The 16031-nt window shown below is 41.1% G+C and overlaps 1 pseudogene; it reads right to left on the reverse strand.

The window, feature by feature from the left end:
- Window positions 1-739: 739 nt before the first annotated feature.
- On the reverse strand, window positions 740-1824 carry LOC149095644 (uncharacterized; annotated as a pseudogene).
- Window positions 1825-16031: the final 14207 nt, after the last annotated feature.

The raw sequence follows: 16031 nt of genomic DNA on the forward strand, positions 1-16031 counted from the left end.
CGGAAACCTATTTACAAACTAGAACATCCATACACACCCCCCTCCCCCCCACTCCCAAGATCCAGTCTGCAACCCCCCGCAATGTTTGGCTTGTTAATTGCTTACTCCATCATGTAAGAAACTTTAAGTGCAATTTTTTCAAAGGTCTACTTTTGTACCAAGTGCCAACATTTCTACGTTGAAAGGTATTTGAGAGAAATTCCTGATATTTGGGGTAATCAAAGACCAACAGTGTCGTGATGCAATAACCTAAAAAAAATCATAACATTTTAACGTCTGTCACGTGACACTAGATAATTTGTTCACTGGGTTTGATGCAAAATAGGGTTGTTTCCAAATAAAGCCTATTCTTGGGTTTCACCCACGTGACCAATAGCTTACTATCCGCCATCTTGGTGTCCCTCAAGCGTAAACAAAGCGTATCCAAGGAAGAGTTCATGTGAGAAAGAAGGGATGGTTTTATGCGTTGTTGTTGGCTGTTCGAGCAAAAGTGGAAATCGTAAAGGTTTAGGGGTTTTTTGTATACGTAAGATTATTACAAATCAAGGGGAAGATCAGGAGGAGGAGGAGAAACGAATAGATTTATGTGGTGAGTCGCGGCGACACTACAAACAAGAGAGTGCTAGTAAGAGAGTGAACAAGGTTGTAGCAAACACTTCGCTCTGAAACTACCGGAACAGAGAGGCTTTGGTTGATAAATTGGTCAGCAAAAGGATCAATTAAACTTAAAGCTTCTGCTTTAATTTTGCACTGGTTGAGTTTGGCATAAAGCTGATCTATTTCCTCTTTCGAAGGCCGCGCCGATGCACGCTGCATGCGCTGAGGCGCCGGCTGATGCAGTCCCAGAACTAGAAGCTGCTGCATGCTTCGAGGCTTGCGGCTGTTGTAGATCCTCAATTTTCTGGTCGAACTTTTCTTTGAGCTTGTTAGCCGATGAAAATCGATGAACTTAGCCCTTGCATCCGGCACTTCATTGACATATGTCGGCAAAATCCATGAGCATTTTACCGGTGTGCAAGCGAGCTTGCCATGAATTCGTGTAGTTGCCTCTAAACAAAATAAAACACTCGCGATATGTGAGCATAACTCAGCCAGTCCAGCTTTGCATCCCAAGCAAAGGGCTGACAAGATAGTCCCATCGTTTTCGGAAATAACCCAAATGTTCACTAGTTAAAGGATCATTCATACGCTTGCTCTCACGACATACTTGCCGGCGATTACCTTGCCTACAACTGAGGTTGTAAATCCCGACACCATTTGATTAAACGCCTCCACACTCTTGAACGCCTTGAGCTGCTTGTTGGTGTAGAAGCTGGTCTCAAGAACGAGGTAACTCAGCAGGTCCGAGACTTCCACAGGAGGCAAGCATTCTGGACTGAGCTGCTCGGCTGTTATGCTTGCGGGGTAAAACCCGATGACCGAGATCTTTTGCGAATATCTTTCCTTTACTCGACTCTAAGCTTTTGGCATACTCAGAGAACACTGGGATACCATTAGATGAATGCCCGGTACTTTTATCGTTTTTTTTCTTTCTGGAAATTCATGTAGTTGTCGAAATAATAAAGCGATAATAGAGAAGCTTCACTGTAGAAATGGACTATTATTAGCATAAATTTGGCACCCGAGGGACACCAACATGGCGGACACTGATTTGATTAACGCTTGTGAGGTCACGTGAAACCCAAGAATAGAAAGCACTGAAAACAAGAGTTACCTGTCAAAACTTTATTTTATTGCATAGAACAGTACAGAAACTTACTGAGGGCTAAGATTAGCATCTTTAAAAAGTTAGGTAAGCATTGGTTGGGACCCCTGCACCTAAAACCCAAGTGCGGCGCATCTCTAAAAGCGCGAGAACTAACGAGAGAAAGGAAAGTTGATAGGGGCGAGAAAATCTCACCTAAGCACTATCCAAATCGATAGACTTCCACAAGTGAAATACACGTGTGTAGATTTGGGGGAGGGCTAAAAGTAGCATCTTTAAAAAGTTATGTAAGCATTGTTTGGAAGCCCTGCACCTAAAACTTGAGTGTGGACCATCTCCAAACGTGCGAAAAGTTACGTGAGAAAAGAAAGTTGATAGGGGCGAGAATGTCCAACCCCAACACTTTGCAAATCGATAGTTTTCCACAAGTGAAATACACATGTGTAGATTTTGGGAAGGGCTAAAAGTACCATCTTTAAAAAGTTAGTCAAGCATTGGCTGGGATCTCTGCATCCTAAACCGCGAGAATGGCGCATCTCTAAACGCGCGAGAACTTACGAGAAAAAAGAAAGTTAATATGGGCAAGAATCTCTCACCAAAGCTCTGTCCAAATCGATAGACTTCCACAAGTGAAATACACGTGTGTAGATTTGGGGGAGGGCTAAAACTAGCACCTTTAAAAAGTTAGGTAAGCATTGGCTGGGATCCCTGCACCTAAAAAGGGAGTGTGGCGCATCTCTAAATGCGCGAGAACTAACGAGAGAAAAGAAAGATGGTAGGGGCGAGAAAATCTCACCTTAGCACTGTCCAAATCGATAGACTTCCACAAGTGAAATACACAAGTGTAGATTTGGGAGAGGGCTAAAAGTAGCCTCTTTAAAAAGTTAGGTAAGCATTGGTTGAAAGCCCTGCACCGGAAACGGGATTGTGGCGCATCCCTAAACGCGGAAGAACTTACTTGAGAAAAGAAAGTTATATGGGCGAGAATGTCCAACCCAAACACTCTGCAAATCCATAGTTTTCCACAAGTGAAATAACACGTGTGTAGATTTGGGAGAGGGCTAAAAGGAGGATGTTTAAAAAGTTAGTTAAGCATTGTTTGAGATCCCTGTACTTGAAATTTGAGTGTGGTGCATCTCTCAACGCGCAAGAACTTACGTGAGAAAAGAAAGTTAATAGGAGCCAGAATCTCTTACCTAAGCACTGTTCAAATTGATAGTCTTCCAGAAGTGAAATACACGTGTGTAGATTTGAGAGAGGGCTAAAAGTAGCATCATTAAAACGTTACGTAAGCATTGGTTGGGATTCCCGCACCTCCAACGCGAGTGTGGCGCGTCTCTAAACGCGCGAGAACTTACGAGAGAAAAGAACGTTTATATTGGCGAGAATCTCTCACCCAAGCACTGTCCAAATTGATGACTTCCACCAGTTAAATACACGTGTGTAGATTTGGGGAAGGGCTAAAAGTAGCACCTTTAAAAAGTTCGGTAAGGATTGTTTGGGATCCCTTCACCTAAAACACGAGTGCGGCGCATCTCTAAATGCGCGAGAACTAACGAGAGAAAAGAGAGTTGATGGGGGCGAGAATCTCTCATCCAAGCACGTCTCAATCGATAGACTTCCACAAGTAAAATACCCGTGTGTAGAATTAAGAGAGGGCTAAATAGCTTCTTTAAAAAGTTTGCTAAGCATTGGTTGGGGTCCCTGGAACTGAAACTTGAGTGTGGCGCATCTCTAAACGTGCAAGAGCTAATTTGAGAAAAGAAAGTTGATACGGGCGAGAATGTCCAACCCAAACTCTGTGCAAATCGATAGTTTTCCACAAAAGAAATACACGTGTGTAGATTTGGGGGAAGGCTAAAAGTAGCATCTTTAAAAAGTTAGGTAAGCATTGGTTTGGATCCCTGCACCTGAAACTTGAGTGTGGCGCATCTTTAAACGTACGAGAAGTTACTAGAGAAAAGAAAGTTGATGTGGGCGAGAATCTTTCACCCAAGCACTCTTCAAATCGATAGACTTCTACAAGTGAAATACAAGTGTGCAGATTTAGGGGTGGGCTAAGAGTAGCATATTTAAAACGTTAGGTAAGTAATGTTTGGGATCCCTTCACCTAAAACGCGAGTGCGGCGCATCTCTAAATGCGCGAGAGCTAACAAGAGAAGCGAGAGTTGATAGGGGCGAAAATCTCTCACCCAACCACGTGCAAATCGATAGACTTCCACAAGTGAAATATCCGTGTTTGGATTTGGGGGAGAGCTAAAAGTATCATCTTTAAAAAGTTAGGTAAGCATTGGTTCGGGTCCCTGCACCTAACACGCGAGTGTGGCGCATCTCTAAACGCGCGAGAACTTACGAGAAAAAAGAAAGTTGATATAAGTGAGAATCGCTCACCCAAGAACTGTCCAAATCGATACACTTCCACAAGTAAAATACACGTGTGTAGATTTGGAGGAGGGCTAAAAGTAGCATCTTTAAAAAGTTAGGTAAGCATTGGTTGGGATCGCTTCACGATAAATGCGAGTGCGGCGCATCTATAAATGCCGGAGAAGTAACGAGAGAAAAGAAAGTTGATAGGGGCAAGAATCTCTTACCCAAGCACTGTGCAAACCGATAGACTCACACAAGTGAAATACACGTGTGTAGATTTGGGAGAGGGCTAAAAGTAGCATCTTTAAAAAGTTAGGTAAGCATTGGTGGAGAGCCCTGGACCTGAAACGGAATTGTGGCGCATCTCTAAACTCGCAAGAACTTATTCGAGGAAAGAAAGTTATATGGGCGAGAATGTCCAACCCAAACACTATGCAAATCAATAGTTTTCCACAAGTGAAATATACGTGTGGAAATTTAGGGGAAGGTTTACAAGTAGCATCTTTTAAAAGTTAGTTAAGCATTGGTTGAGGTCCCTGCACCGGAAACTTGAGTGTGGCGCAACTCTCAACGCGCGAGAACTTACGTCAGAAAAGAAAATTAATAGGAGCCAGAATCTCTCACCTAAGCACTGTTCAAATCGATAGACTTCCACAAGTGAAATACATGTGTGTAGATTTGGGAGAGGCCTAAAAGTAGCATCTTGAAAAAGTTTGGTAAGCATTTTTGAGGTCACTGCACCTAAAACATGAGTGTGGCGCATCTCTAAACGTGCAGAAACTAATTGGAGAAAAGAAAGTTGATATGGGCGAGAATGTCCAACCCAAACATTGTGCAAATCGATAGTTTTCCACAAAAGAAATATACGTGTGTAGATTTGAGTGAGGGCTAAGAGTAGCATCTTTAAAAAGTTAGGTAAGTATTGCTTTGGATCCCTGCACCTGAAACTTAATTGTGGCGCATCTTTAAACGCAGAAGAAGTTACGAGAGAAAGGAGAGTTGATATGGGCGAGAATCTCCCACCCAATTATTGTCCAAATCGATAGACTTCTACAAGTAAAATACACGTGTGCAGATTTGGGGGAGGGCTAAAAGTAGCATGTTTAAAAAGTTAGGTAAGCATTAGTTGGGATTCTCGCACCTAACGTGTGAGTGTAGCGCATCTCTAAACGCACAAGAACTAAAGAGAGAAAAGAGACTTTATATGGGCGAGAATTTCTTACCCAAGCGCTCTCCAAATCGATAGACTTCCACAAGTGAAATACACGTGTATAGAACTGCGGGAGGGCTAAAAGAAGCATCTTTAAAAAGTTAGGTAGGCATTGGTAGGGATCCCTGCACCTAAAACGCGAGTGTGGCGCATCTCTAAACGCGCGAGAACTTACGAGAGAAAAGAAAGTTGATATAAGCGAGAATCTCTCACCCAAGTACTGTCCAAATCGATAGACTTCTACAAGTGAAATATACGTGTGTAGATTTGGAGGAAGGTTAAAAGTAGCATCTTGAAAACGTTGGGTAAGCATTGGTTGGGATCCCTTCACCTTAAACGCGATTGCGGCGCATCTCTAAATGCGCGAGAACTAACGAGAGAAAAAAAAGTTGATAGGGGCAAGAATCTCTTACCCAAGCGCTGTCCAAATCGATAGACTTCCACAAATGAAATACACGTGCGTATATTTGGGAGAGGGCTAAAAGTAGCATCTCTAAAAAGTTAGGTAAGAATTGGTTGGGAGCCCTGGACCTGAAACGGGATTGTGGCGCATCTCTAAACGCGCAAGAACTTACTTGATAAAAGAAAGTTATATGCGAGAGAATGTCCAACCCAAACACTGTGCAAATGGATAGTTTTCCGCAAGTGAAATACACGTGTGTAATTTGGAGGAGGGCTAAAAGTAGCATCTTTAAAAAGCTAGTTAAGCATTGGTTTGGATCCCTGCACCTGAAACTTGGGTGTGGCGCATCTTTAAACGCACAGGAAGTTACGAGAGAAAAGAAAGTTGATATGGGCGAAAATTTCTCACCCAAGCCTGTCCAAATCGATAGACTTCTACAAGTGAAATACACGTGTGCAGATTTGGGGAAGGGTTAAAAGTAGCATCTTTAAAAAGTTAGATACGCATTGCTTGCGATTCCGGCACTTAAAACGTGAGTGTAGGGCATCTCTAAACGCGCGAGAACTTAGGAGAGAAAAGAAAGTTGATATAAGCGAGAATCTCTCACCCAAGCACTGTCCAAGTCGATAGACTTCCACTAGTGAAATACACGTGTGTAGATTTGGGAGAGGGCTAAAAGTAGCATCTTTAAAAAGTTAGGTAAGCATTGGTTGGGGTCCCTGCACCTGAAACGCGAGTGTGGCGCATCTCTAAACATGCAAGAACTTACTTGAGAAAAGAAAGTTATATGGGCGAGAATTTCCAACCCAAACGATGTGCAAATCGATAGTGTTCCACAAGTTAAATACACGTGTGTAGATTTGGGGAGGGCTAAAAGTTACATCTTTAAAAGGGTAGGTAGGCATTGGTTAGAATTGCTGCACCTGAAACTTGAGTGTGGCGCATCTCTAAACGCGCAAGAAGTTACGAGAGAAAAGAAAGTTGATATGAGCGAGAACCTCCTACCCAAGCACTGTCCAAATCGATAGACTTCCACAAGTGAAATACACGTGTGTAGATTTGGGGGAGGGGTAAACGTAGTATCTTCAAAAAGTTAGTTCAGCATTGGTTGGGATCCCTGCACCTGAAACTTGAGTGTGGCGCATTTCTAAACGCACGAGAACTTACGAGAGAAAAGAAAGTTGATTGGGGCGAGAGTCTTTCATCCAAGCAGTGTCGAAATCGATAGACTTTCACAAGTGAAATACACGTGTGACGATTTGGGGGAGGGCTAAAAGTAGCATCCTTAAAAAGTTCGGTAAGGATTGGTTGGGATTCCCGCAGCTAAAACGCGAGTGTGGCGCATTTCTAAACGCGCAAGAACTTACGAGAGAAAAGAAAGTTGATATGGGCGAGAATGTCCAACCCAAACACTGTACAAATTGATAGACTTCTACAAGTTAAATACACGTGTGCAGATTTGGGGTAGGGCTAAAAGTAGCATCTTTAAAAAGTTAGGTAAGCATTGGTTGGGATCCCCGCACCTAAAATGTGAGTGTGGCGCATCTCTAAACGCGCCAGAACTTACGACAGAAAAGAAAGTTTATATGCGCGAGAATGTGCAACCCAAACACTGTGCAAACCGATAGTTTTCCACAAGTGAAATACACGTGTGTACATTTGGAGGACAGCTAAAAGTAGCATCTTTAAAAAGTTAGGTAAGCATTGGTTGGGACCCCTGCACTTAAAACGCGAGTGTGGCGCATCTCTAAAGGCGCGAGAACTTACGAGCGAGAGGAAACTTGATCTGGGCGAAAATCTCTCACCTCATTTGGGAACACAAATGACTTCCACTGTAAGTATCCCTTCCCGGTGTTAAACTATTTTTACTGTTCAGGATGCATTGCTACGTTAGTCTGCTTTATAAATATTTAACCGCTCTGGTCGACTTTTTAATTTGAATATGATTAAACGTTCTTTTTTTGCGTTCCTGTTAAAAATGATGCAAAGTTGTCAATTTTAGCAATTTTAATTTGAAGGAAAGGTCCTGTTAGCATCTTCTTGTTAGTTGAAGAAAATCTTGCGAGGTTTGTTTTACCAGGGCGCTTCATGACGCCTCCTGGAATAAGCTGTACCTTCCCTAGTTGAATCGTCATCACTTTATCCTACGTTGTTCAGGTTATTGATTGGAAAAATAATTATACTTTTGGACGTTAGTTCCTCTATTTTCAGGGAATGGGGGGTGGGCTCACTTCTTTCAGAGGTCGTTACTTACGGACTTTTACGACTCGTTGCGTGTACGAGCCATTGGCCAAGCGATTGGCAAAGCCATTGGTAGCCGTGCATGGTCACCTAAAGCACTGACAATCTATCTTAGCTCCATGTACTAAGTTTCTCCTCGCGCTTTTTTTTTTCCCCTTTGGCTGTGTAATTGTGCGATATTTTCTACACCATAACTTCAATTGCCAAGCATAATACTGCACGTGGCTCCCACTGCCAACGATATACTCAGACAAGCATTCTAGATCATCTGGGTTTTTATTCCCTAAGATCTGTTTTAGATTGATTAATCAAACGCTTCTTTACGCTTGGACAAGCATCTCGACGCAAGCTCAGATTTTATTGTGATAGCTTTCATTGGGTAAACAAGATATTTACGTCTGCTCGCCGCGCTCAACATCCATTCGTAGGCACTTTGGTATCTTTAAGTTCAGTTCGTAGATCTGAACTTGGTTCAGGAGGAGAAGCTGAGGAAGGTTCATGTTGTGTAATTCGTTCATCACTGCGGGATTACTTGATTTATCGGCATTCCCCGGTTTTGTCCGCTCACGTTTTTTCCTGCTCAAGTCATTCTTCACGTGTGCCGGTTTAGACGTGATCGATATATAATGACCTTGTTTTGTTCCAGATTATTGGCGTCGGTGGAGTCCGCCATCATTTGAAAGCATGGGGAATGACTCGAACGCACCATTTACTTTTAAAGCACTATTAGTATAGTGACTTCATTTTAAAGCTTGTCTCATATTCCATCGGCCCTTTCTGGTTTATTTTTTTATTTAATATCATCGGCATGTCACTGAAACAGATTATGACACCTTCCCTGGCCGCAAGACGAAGAACCCTAGTGAGAGTATGTAAGGAATGCTAGGAAAATTTCCTACCATTTCTCTACGCTACTTACAGTAGAAGCCCCGTGCGTCCCGTCATGAAGTTATGCTTGTTTAAAAATCATATCTTGTTTAGTAAAAGAGCAGGAGCTTTTGGCGTCAATGCTACAAAATAACACCCAAAAATGCTTTGGCTAGTTGCCATAGCAACCATTTTCAGTAAAACCTTCAAAATTGTATTGTCTTTTTATGAGTTCAGTCGCATGCAATTGATCTTTCTTCACTATATTTAACCAAACTTTTTGGTCCATTTCCAGGGGGACACTCCCAGAAAAATCGGCTCGGGGTGTGCGGCCCGCTTTCCAAAACCCTTACCCTATTTATGACCAAAATCTGCAATATTCCCTACTCTATTTATGACCTGACCAAAAATTCGAAACGCACATACCTATATAGCCCTATAAGGGAGTACCCCCCACCCCGGGTCCATTTCAGGGACCATTCCACCTTAATTCGTGAGCGCTCCATCTTAGCGATCCATATTCCAAAATTTAGACTACTGAGGGAACCAATAAAATAGAATTTACCTTTTCATCGCGGACCAGTTCAGCCATTTATATTAATAATGCCTATGATACCTCAACGATATTTCCCCGTGGTAAATCTCTTACGGGACACGTGCTCTCTGGCCGTACCTCTCGGCTAGGTCAAGGAAATGAATTGGCCATAAAGGCCTGGAACGAAAGCCTACAGGAGCTAGGCAAAAAAAATGTAGACATCACAAGCCATGTACAGCCGGTTCAGGTCGTTCACATTGCGAATAGTTGACTTCACTTTACCGCCGACACTGATTATCTGTGCTCTGTATATTATTACTTGCAGGCGTTAAATGTTAATGATGTTATTACCAATACAGTAGTATAATAACGTGACATGTTTAACAACTGTTTTTATTTCCTACTTTGTTTGACTCTGAGACCTCGATGCGAGACGCTTGTCTATGTAAATGAGCGTAAGGTTTCTAGTTCAGTTTGAAATCCAGTTATATACACTTAACATATTAAGTTTGTTCGGTTACTTTTACTACTGTAAGCTTTAGCGGTTGTATCGATAAAACATCGTTTTGTAACGTTTAATTTATTCTGACAGCACGCGTAAAAGGGAAACCGAATAATACAGACAGATTTGCATGTCCCTTTAATTTCCGTATTACACGCTGTAGCATTGAACTTCTCAATTGCTTACCAACTGTCTAAAATCCATAGTTTACAATATTGATTCTGCTCCAGTCAAATGTCTTGACCTCATACCGGTAGAAATTAACAAAACCTTGCTTCTGTATGTCAGCAGGCGCTTATCAATGACGGAAATCAGGCTAGAAATGGAACCCTCCACTGACTTTGGAACCTCCTTTCTTCAGTCATAATTTGATCAGGCTTTATTTAGCTTTAGTCCATTTATGAACTTGCAAACAAGGAATAAGAAAAGAACACGAGTAAATAAATAACTGCAATCATAACCACGTGAAGAGCTGCAATCATTTACGAACAAATGAAGAAGTAGTAGTTACTCAATTTTTAAACAAATGTAGTAGTTATGTTGTTTTTATCCCGGCATCACGGTCAATCGAACGTTGGGAAATTGAACTCAATCGAACTCAATCTGTGGATTGAGTTCGATTGAGTTTGGCCATCGAACCAAATCGAACACCGATCTTTGTGTGAGTTCGATCTCCGAACCAATCAAAGTCAGTCGAACAAATGGAACCGAACTGAACTCAATCCATCAAATTTTGTTCGATTGGGTTCGGCAGACTAACTCAATCGAACACAATCCAATGGATTGCGTTCGATTGTTTTCGGTGAGTAAACTCGCTTGAACAAAGATTATGTTATGTGGTCTTGAAAACTCGTAAAACACGAGTTATACCGAAGTAACTCGAGCCTCGAAAAACTCGTTATTGACTGTTTCAACACCAGTTTTACAAAAAATCAAGGGTTCAGAAATCAAAAGTTCGATTTAGTTCGAATGCCCAATTATTTTTGTGCGAGTTCAATTTGGTTCGATTGCCGAACTCAATTGAACTCAATCCATGGATTGAGTTCGATCTCTTGGTTCGATTTAGTTCGATTGAGTTAGATTGAAATACCTACAGTTCGATTGAGTTCAATTGACTATGCCGGGTTTAATGTCTCACTTTTCCAAGAAAAAAAGCTATTATCGAAGTCTAAAATTCTTCGATATCAATTTATATAAAGGTTCAGTTTATTTTTTATACCCTTTGTAGAGTTCTCTTTTTTTAAAAAAAAATACACAATTAAACTCTAGTATTGATAAACAACATTTGTAGATTCACTTCAGAAACTCAAGACAACCGTCGCATGTTTTAAGTTGAACTGTTAACAGCTGGCAAAATTCCCCTGTCTTAGGCCATCGAAGGGCAAATACCGAACTATAAATAGTTCCTTGTAATACTACCATGACAACAGGAATTCCATCAGGAATCTTGGCAGTTAACGATAATTTTGTGCAAATTCATGATATTCGTTAGCATTGCATGCCAGACAGGTTAAATAACCATTTATGGGTAAATATTTTTTGATAAAAAGATAGAAGATCAACTGTGTAGTCTAAATTAAAGTAACCAATAAGGGTAAGCTGAAACAAAAGATATGAGCTGGATGTGTATCACCAGAGCTCTTATACTGGGCTATATGTAAGTATGCCTTAAAAGCTATGCATCTGATCTGTTACGAACAGCTAAATGAAGCCAATCTTTTCCGCATTTCAGATCACTGGAACGAAGTTCCTGTTTTTCAGTGACCAGCTGACGGAAAGCAAATAAAGGAAGTCTTTTTCGTTGCCCAAAGTCGAAAATAACTAATTTCACGAAATCAGATTAATTAAAGCTGAAGAAGAGTTCAACTGATTATACATAAACTTTGCAGAGGATTTTTTTAGGCCGTCCAAGGGCAAATATCGAATTTTAAATAATCCCTTTTATTATGTGGCTGTGTCTCACAAGGACTGGGAACAACCGAATTCACGAATTTGATTGGCTGAAATCGATATTGACCGCGGTCTAGATTTTCCCATCTAGACCAGCATCTAGATCGGTCTCATTTTGCGTTGAAAAAGTAGCAAACTAGAATACAAAAATATCCACTATTTTCTTTTATTTTCTTCTCAATCATTCATGGAAGTGCCAAAAAGCCTGATGACAAAAAGAAAAAAAAAAAAAGTAGAGAGGACGAGCAAATTTCGGCAGGTTTAAGTTCAGCTCATCGCCGCTCGCAAGCAAAATGTCAGCTAGTACAAACCAGTTACATTAAACGAATTAAAGGTTTCTTCTTTGCCATATAATAAACATCTTATTAACCGAGCTAAGTCGGTCTGTATGGGAGAATCTTGACCTCGATCGTGTGTACAGACCAAACGCAGTCAGGTCTGTACTCACGACCTCGGTCAAGATTCTCCTAAACAGACCTCCTGCTCGGTTAATAAGAGCTAAGTAATACTACCATGACACAGTAATACCATTAGAAATCTTGGTAGTTCACAATAATTTTTGTGCCAAGTTCATGATGTCCGTTAAATAATCATCAAGCATTGCTTGCCACAAACGTAAATACTTTCCGGATAAAAAGATGGAAAATAAAGTTTAGTCTTAAGTAACCAATCAGTATAAACTGAATCGGAAGATTTGATTTGAAAGTGTGTCAGCTGAGTTCTTATTCTATTCCTGTGTCTTACAAGGTCTGGGAATTACCGAAATCGCGAATATGATTGACCGCGGTCTAGATTTTCCCATTTACATCGGTTACTTTCTGCGATGAAAAATTTAGAAACTAAAATACAAGAAAAATTGGCTATATTCTTCATAAATTTTGTGCCAAAAGTCTGATTGGCAAAAAAAGTAAAAAGGACGAGCAAACTTTGGCAGATTAAAGTTCAGCTCATCGCCGTTCGCAGGCCAAATGTCAGCTAGTACAAACCAAGTTTTCTTGTTTACCATATAATAAACATCTTATTAACCGAGCTTACTCGGTCTGTATGGGAGAATCTTGACCTCGGTCATGTGTACAGACCCCACTTCGTTCGGTCTGTACTCACGGTCTCGTTCTCAGGTAAAGAGTCTCCGATACAGACTTCCTGCATGCTTGGTTAAAGAGAGCTAAATATATAACTATGCGTTGAGAGCATTGCATCTGATCTGTCACGTACAGCTCAAAGTAGCGAATCTTTTCTGCATTCCAGATCAGTGGAATGAAGTTCCTGTTTTGAGGAGACAAGATGACGGAAAGCAATAAAAGGAAGTCCTCGTCGTTGTCCAAAGATCAGTTTTGCAGTGAAGTGTTCCGTGAAACAACTTGTCCACGGCAGTCACGAGAGACTGAGCTGAACGTGCAGGGTGCCTTCTCTTTTATCCTTATGGTTATTTTCTTGCTGTCCTCGTCATTGACGGATAACGCCGTTTCGTTGTCGATAAGAGTACAGACAACGCTAAACCACATTTGACTTTTCTTTTTACCATAATATCAACTAATAAAGAAAATGTTTTTCAAGAGCGCGAGCTGGAAAAGGCATTGGGTGACACATTAACTTCTTGAGCTACCTGGTAAGGCAAGACCGTATATGCAGCTCATTAACAGTAAGATTTTTTGTTTTGTTTCAACAGCCGGATCCTCATTCTGGAATGCCAGGAATTCCTGGCGTCCCAGGAATGCCGGGAACTCCGGGTTCTCCGGGTAGAGATTGTTTTAAAGGAGAGAAGGGCATCATCGGAAAGCGGGGCTCACAAGGCGCTATAGGACTTCCAGGGAAAATTGGTCCACGGAGTCCAGAAGGATCCGAAGGGGAGATAGGTTCGATAGGAATTAAAGGAAGTAAGGGTAGCCCTGGAAGCATTGGCCCCAGGGGTTTAAAAGGGTCCAAGGGAGAAAATGGCATCGGGGCAAAGGTAGAGAAGTGAGATGCAGCAAACATGGACCCAAGACAGAGAGCTAATTGGAAACAAAGCGCATGGCGAGGCGGAACTCACACGGATGACGGCAAAATAAAGGTTGGTAACAGCTTAGTTTCAATTAATTTTTTTAGGTCAAGCCATTTTAGGGAATATTGTTCTTCTTAGATTTCTGATCTTTTCCAACGTTGTACAGGCTGAGAAATCTTGGTTAAAACTGATTTCCGCAAAAGATAATTGTTGGCGCTTAAAGTTTAAAGCAGCCAGATTTTTTTTTTTTTTTTTTTTTGCAGCTATCGAAAACAAGGAAAAAACAAAAGAAAACAAAACAAAACAAAAAAAAAAACAATTAAAATTGTTTGGGTGTTTGGAAATACAGTCGAACCTCCGTTTGTGACCACCTCTCCTTGTACTTCGTGGAATTTTGTACATTTGCTGTTTTCGTTTGATTTTCGGTCTCTTGACCTTTCTTTGCTCCATACGTACTTCTGAAGGATACTTTGTGCTGTGCTATTATTTAGAGCAAATGCAAGTGGACTCGTTCGGCTTGGGTCACACAGTGACCAGCCCTTCCTCTACTGGGGGTTCTTCCTTATATGGGCTATATAGATAGGTGAGTCCCCAAAGGGTATGGGTTTTCAGGCGTTTTGGTCATAAATTGGTTATGGTTTTTGCACTTGCCATAGGGACTTTGTTAACGGGTTGTCAACGTACATCGTTTTAAAATGTTCTTTAATAAGGTAGTTGTGAATTGGACGTGTTTTTTAGAGGCGATTCTTTTTAATCATTATCAATAAGGCCATCAAGAAAAGCCCTTCATAAATTATGCTTAGGACAACTGCGCCAGCCGCAACGGTCATTAATAGGGTATCGAATTCTTGGTCAGGTCATCACAGATAGGGAACTAGGAAATTTCGCAGATTTTTGTCATAAATAGGGTAAGGGTGTTGGGAAGCGAGAAGCATATCCCCACCCGATTTTTCTGGGAGTACCCCCACCCACCCGGGGGCCCAACCTTGGGAAAGCATATTGAGAGGTTAAAGCAGTGAAGCTAAAAACCACCTAAATTGCCACTGATTGGTGTAGAAAACCTCAGGGGAACCTAAAGAAACACACACCAAAGCGAGGCAGGTTTATCTTTATTCATACTTGCTATTTTTCAGGCTTAAGAATACAACCTTTTTTCCCATAAAAATCCTTAATATTTCGACTGTCGCGTAGCCTGAGTACAAGTGTATGAAGTACAAGGGACGCTCATTTGCAAGTTTGGGCCATCTGTACGTCATGCTAATGATTTCCTTTGAACGGTCTTTCCTTCTTGATATATTATATCAAACACTGAAGACATAAAAAATAAACATTTTCCAAAAAATATTACGCTGCGCATGGTATTTGCATCTCTCCTCTAGGTGAAGAAAGTGTCTCTTGTATTTGATCATGATGAATTATTTTAATATTTAGGAAATAGAAAACATTTTCCGTGTTTCTATCGAGTTATAGAAACACGAGTGGAAGTTTGGGTGAACGAGAAATGCTGTGGGAGCCCAAGTCACAATCGAGCGTTTCCAAAGCTTTTTCGAGTTCTCCCAAACTTTCACCAGTTTTCAACTATCGCGCGATAGAAATCGAGAGCGAATAATCTAATTGTTTTGGTATAAATCTACTAGTCGTTCAAAACTTTATCTAAATCCTCTTCACAGACACTTCGAAAACGCCAAGAAGCAGCCGTCATTTTGTTGACAAGGACCCACTCCCACGCTACTCGCTATCACGCTACTTGCTTGTTTACTTTGATAATCAAAGTAAACAAGTTGTTTTCCTTTTTTTTCGTCGCGGTGTTTGCTATAAGAAATAGAAAACATGTTCTCCGTATTTCTATCGAGTTTTAGTGTAAATCTACTAGCGTTCTACCACAAATGCCGTTCTCTGATTGGCTACGTTACTCACTATCTATTTTGTGATAGATACTGATTAGCGTAGCAGTGTTCCCTTGTTAACAAAATGACGGCTGCTTCTTGGCGTGTCTGTGAAAAGGATTTAGATTGAGGTTTGAAAGACTAGCAGATTTATACTAAACAATTCGCTCTCGATTGAGATTGAGATTGACTCGCAGCGCGAGTCAACTATCACGCGATAGAAATCTTGAGCTGATAATCTAATTAACAAATAGATTCCATGTTGCCGTGCGTCTGTTCAGTAATAGATCACAGATGACGTCAAAATGTGGTAAGAACAAAAAAGTGGCACACGAGGCGACAGCCGAGTGTGTCACTGATGTTCTTACCACATTTTGACGT

Source organism: Orbicella faveolata, unplaced genomic scaffold (assembly GCF_042242905.1).
Source record: "Orbicella faveolata isolate gen_17 unplaced genomic scaffold, um_ofav_v1 contig_5, whole genome shotgun sequence".
In the NCBI taxonomy this organism is placed as follows: domain Eukaryota; kingdom Metazoa; phylum Cnidaria; class Anthozoa; order Scleractinia; family Merulinidae; genus Orbicella; species Orbicella faveolata.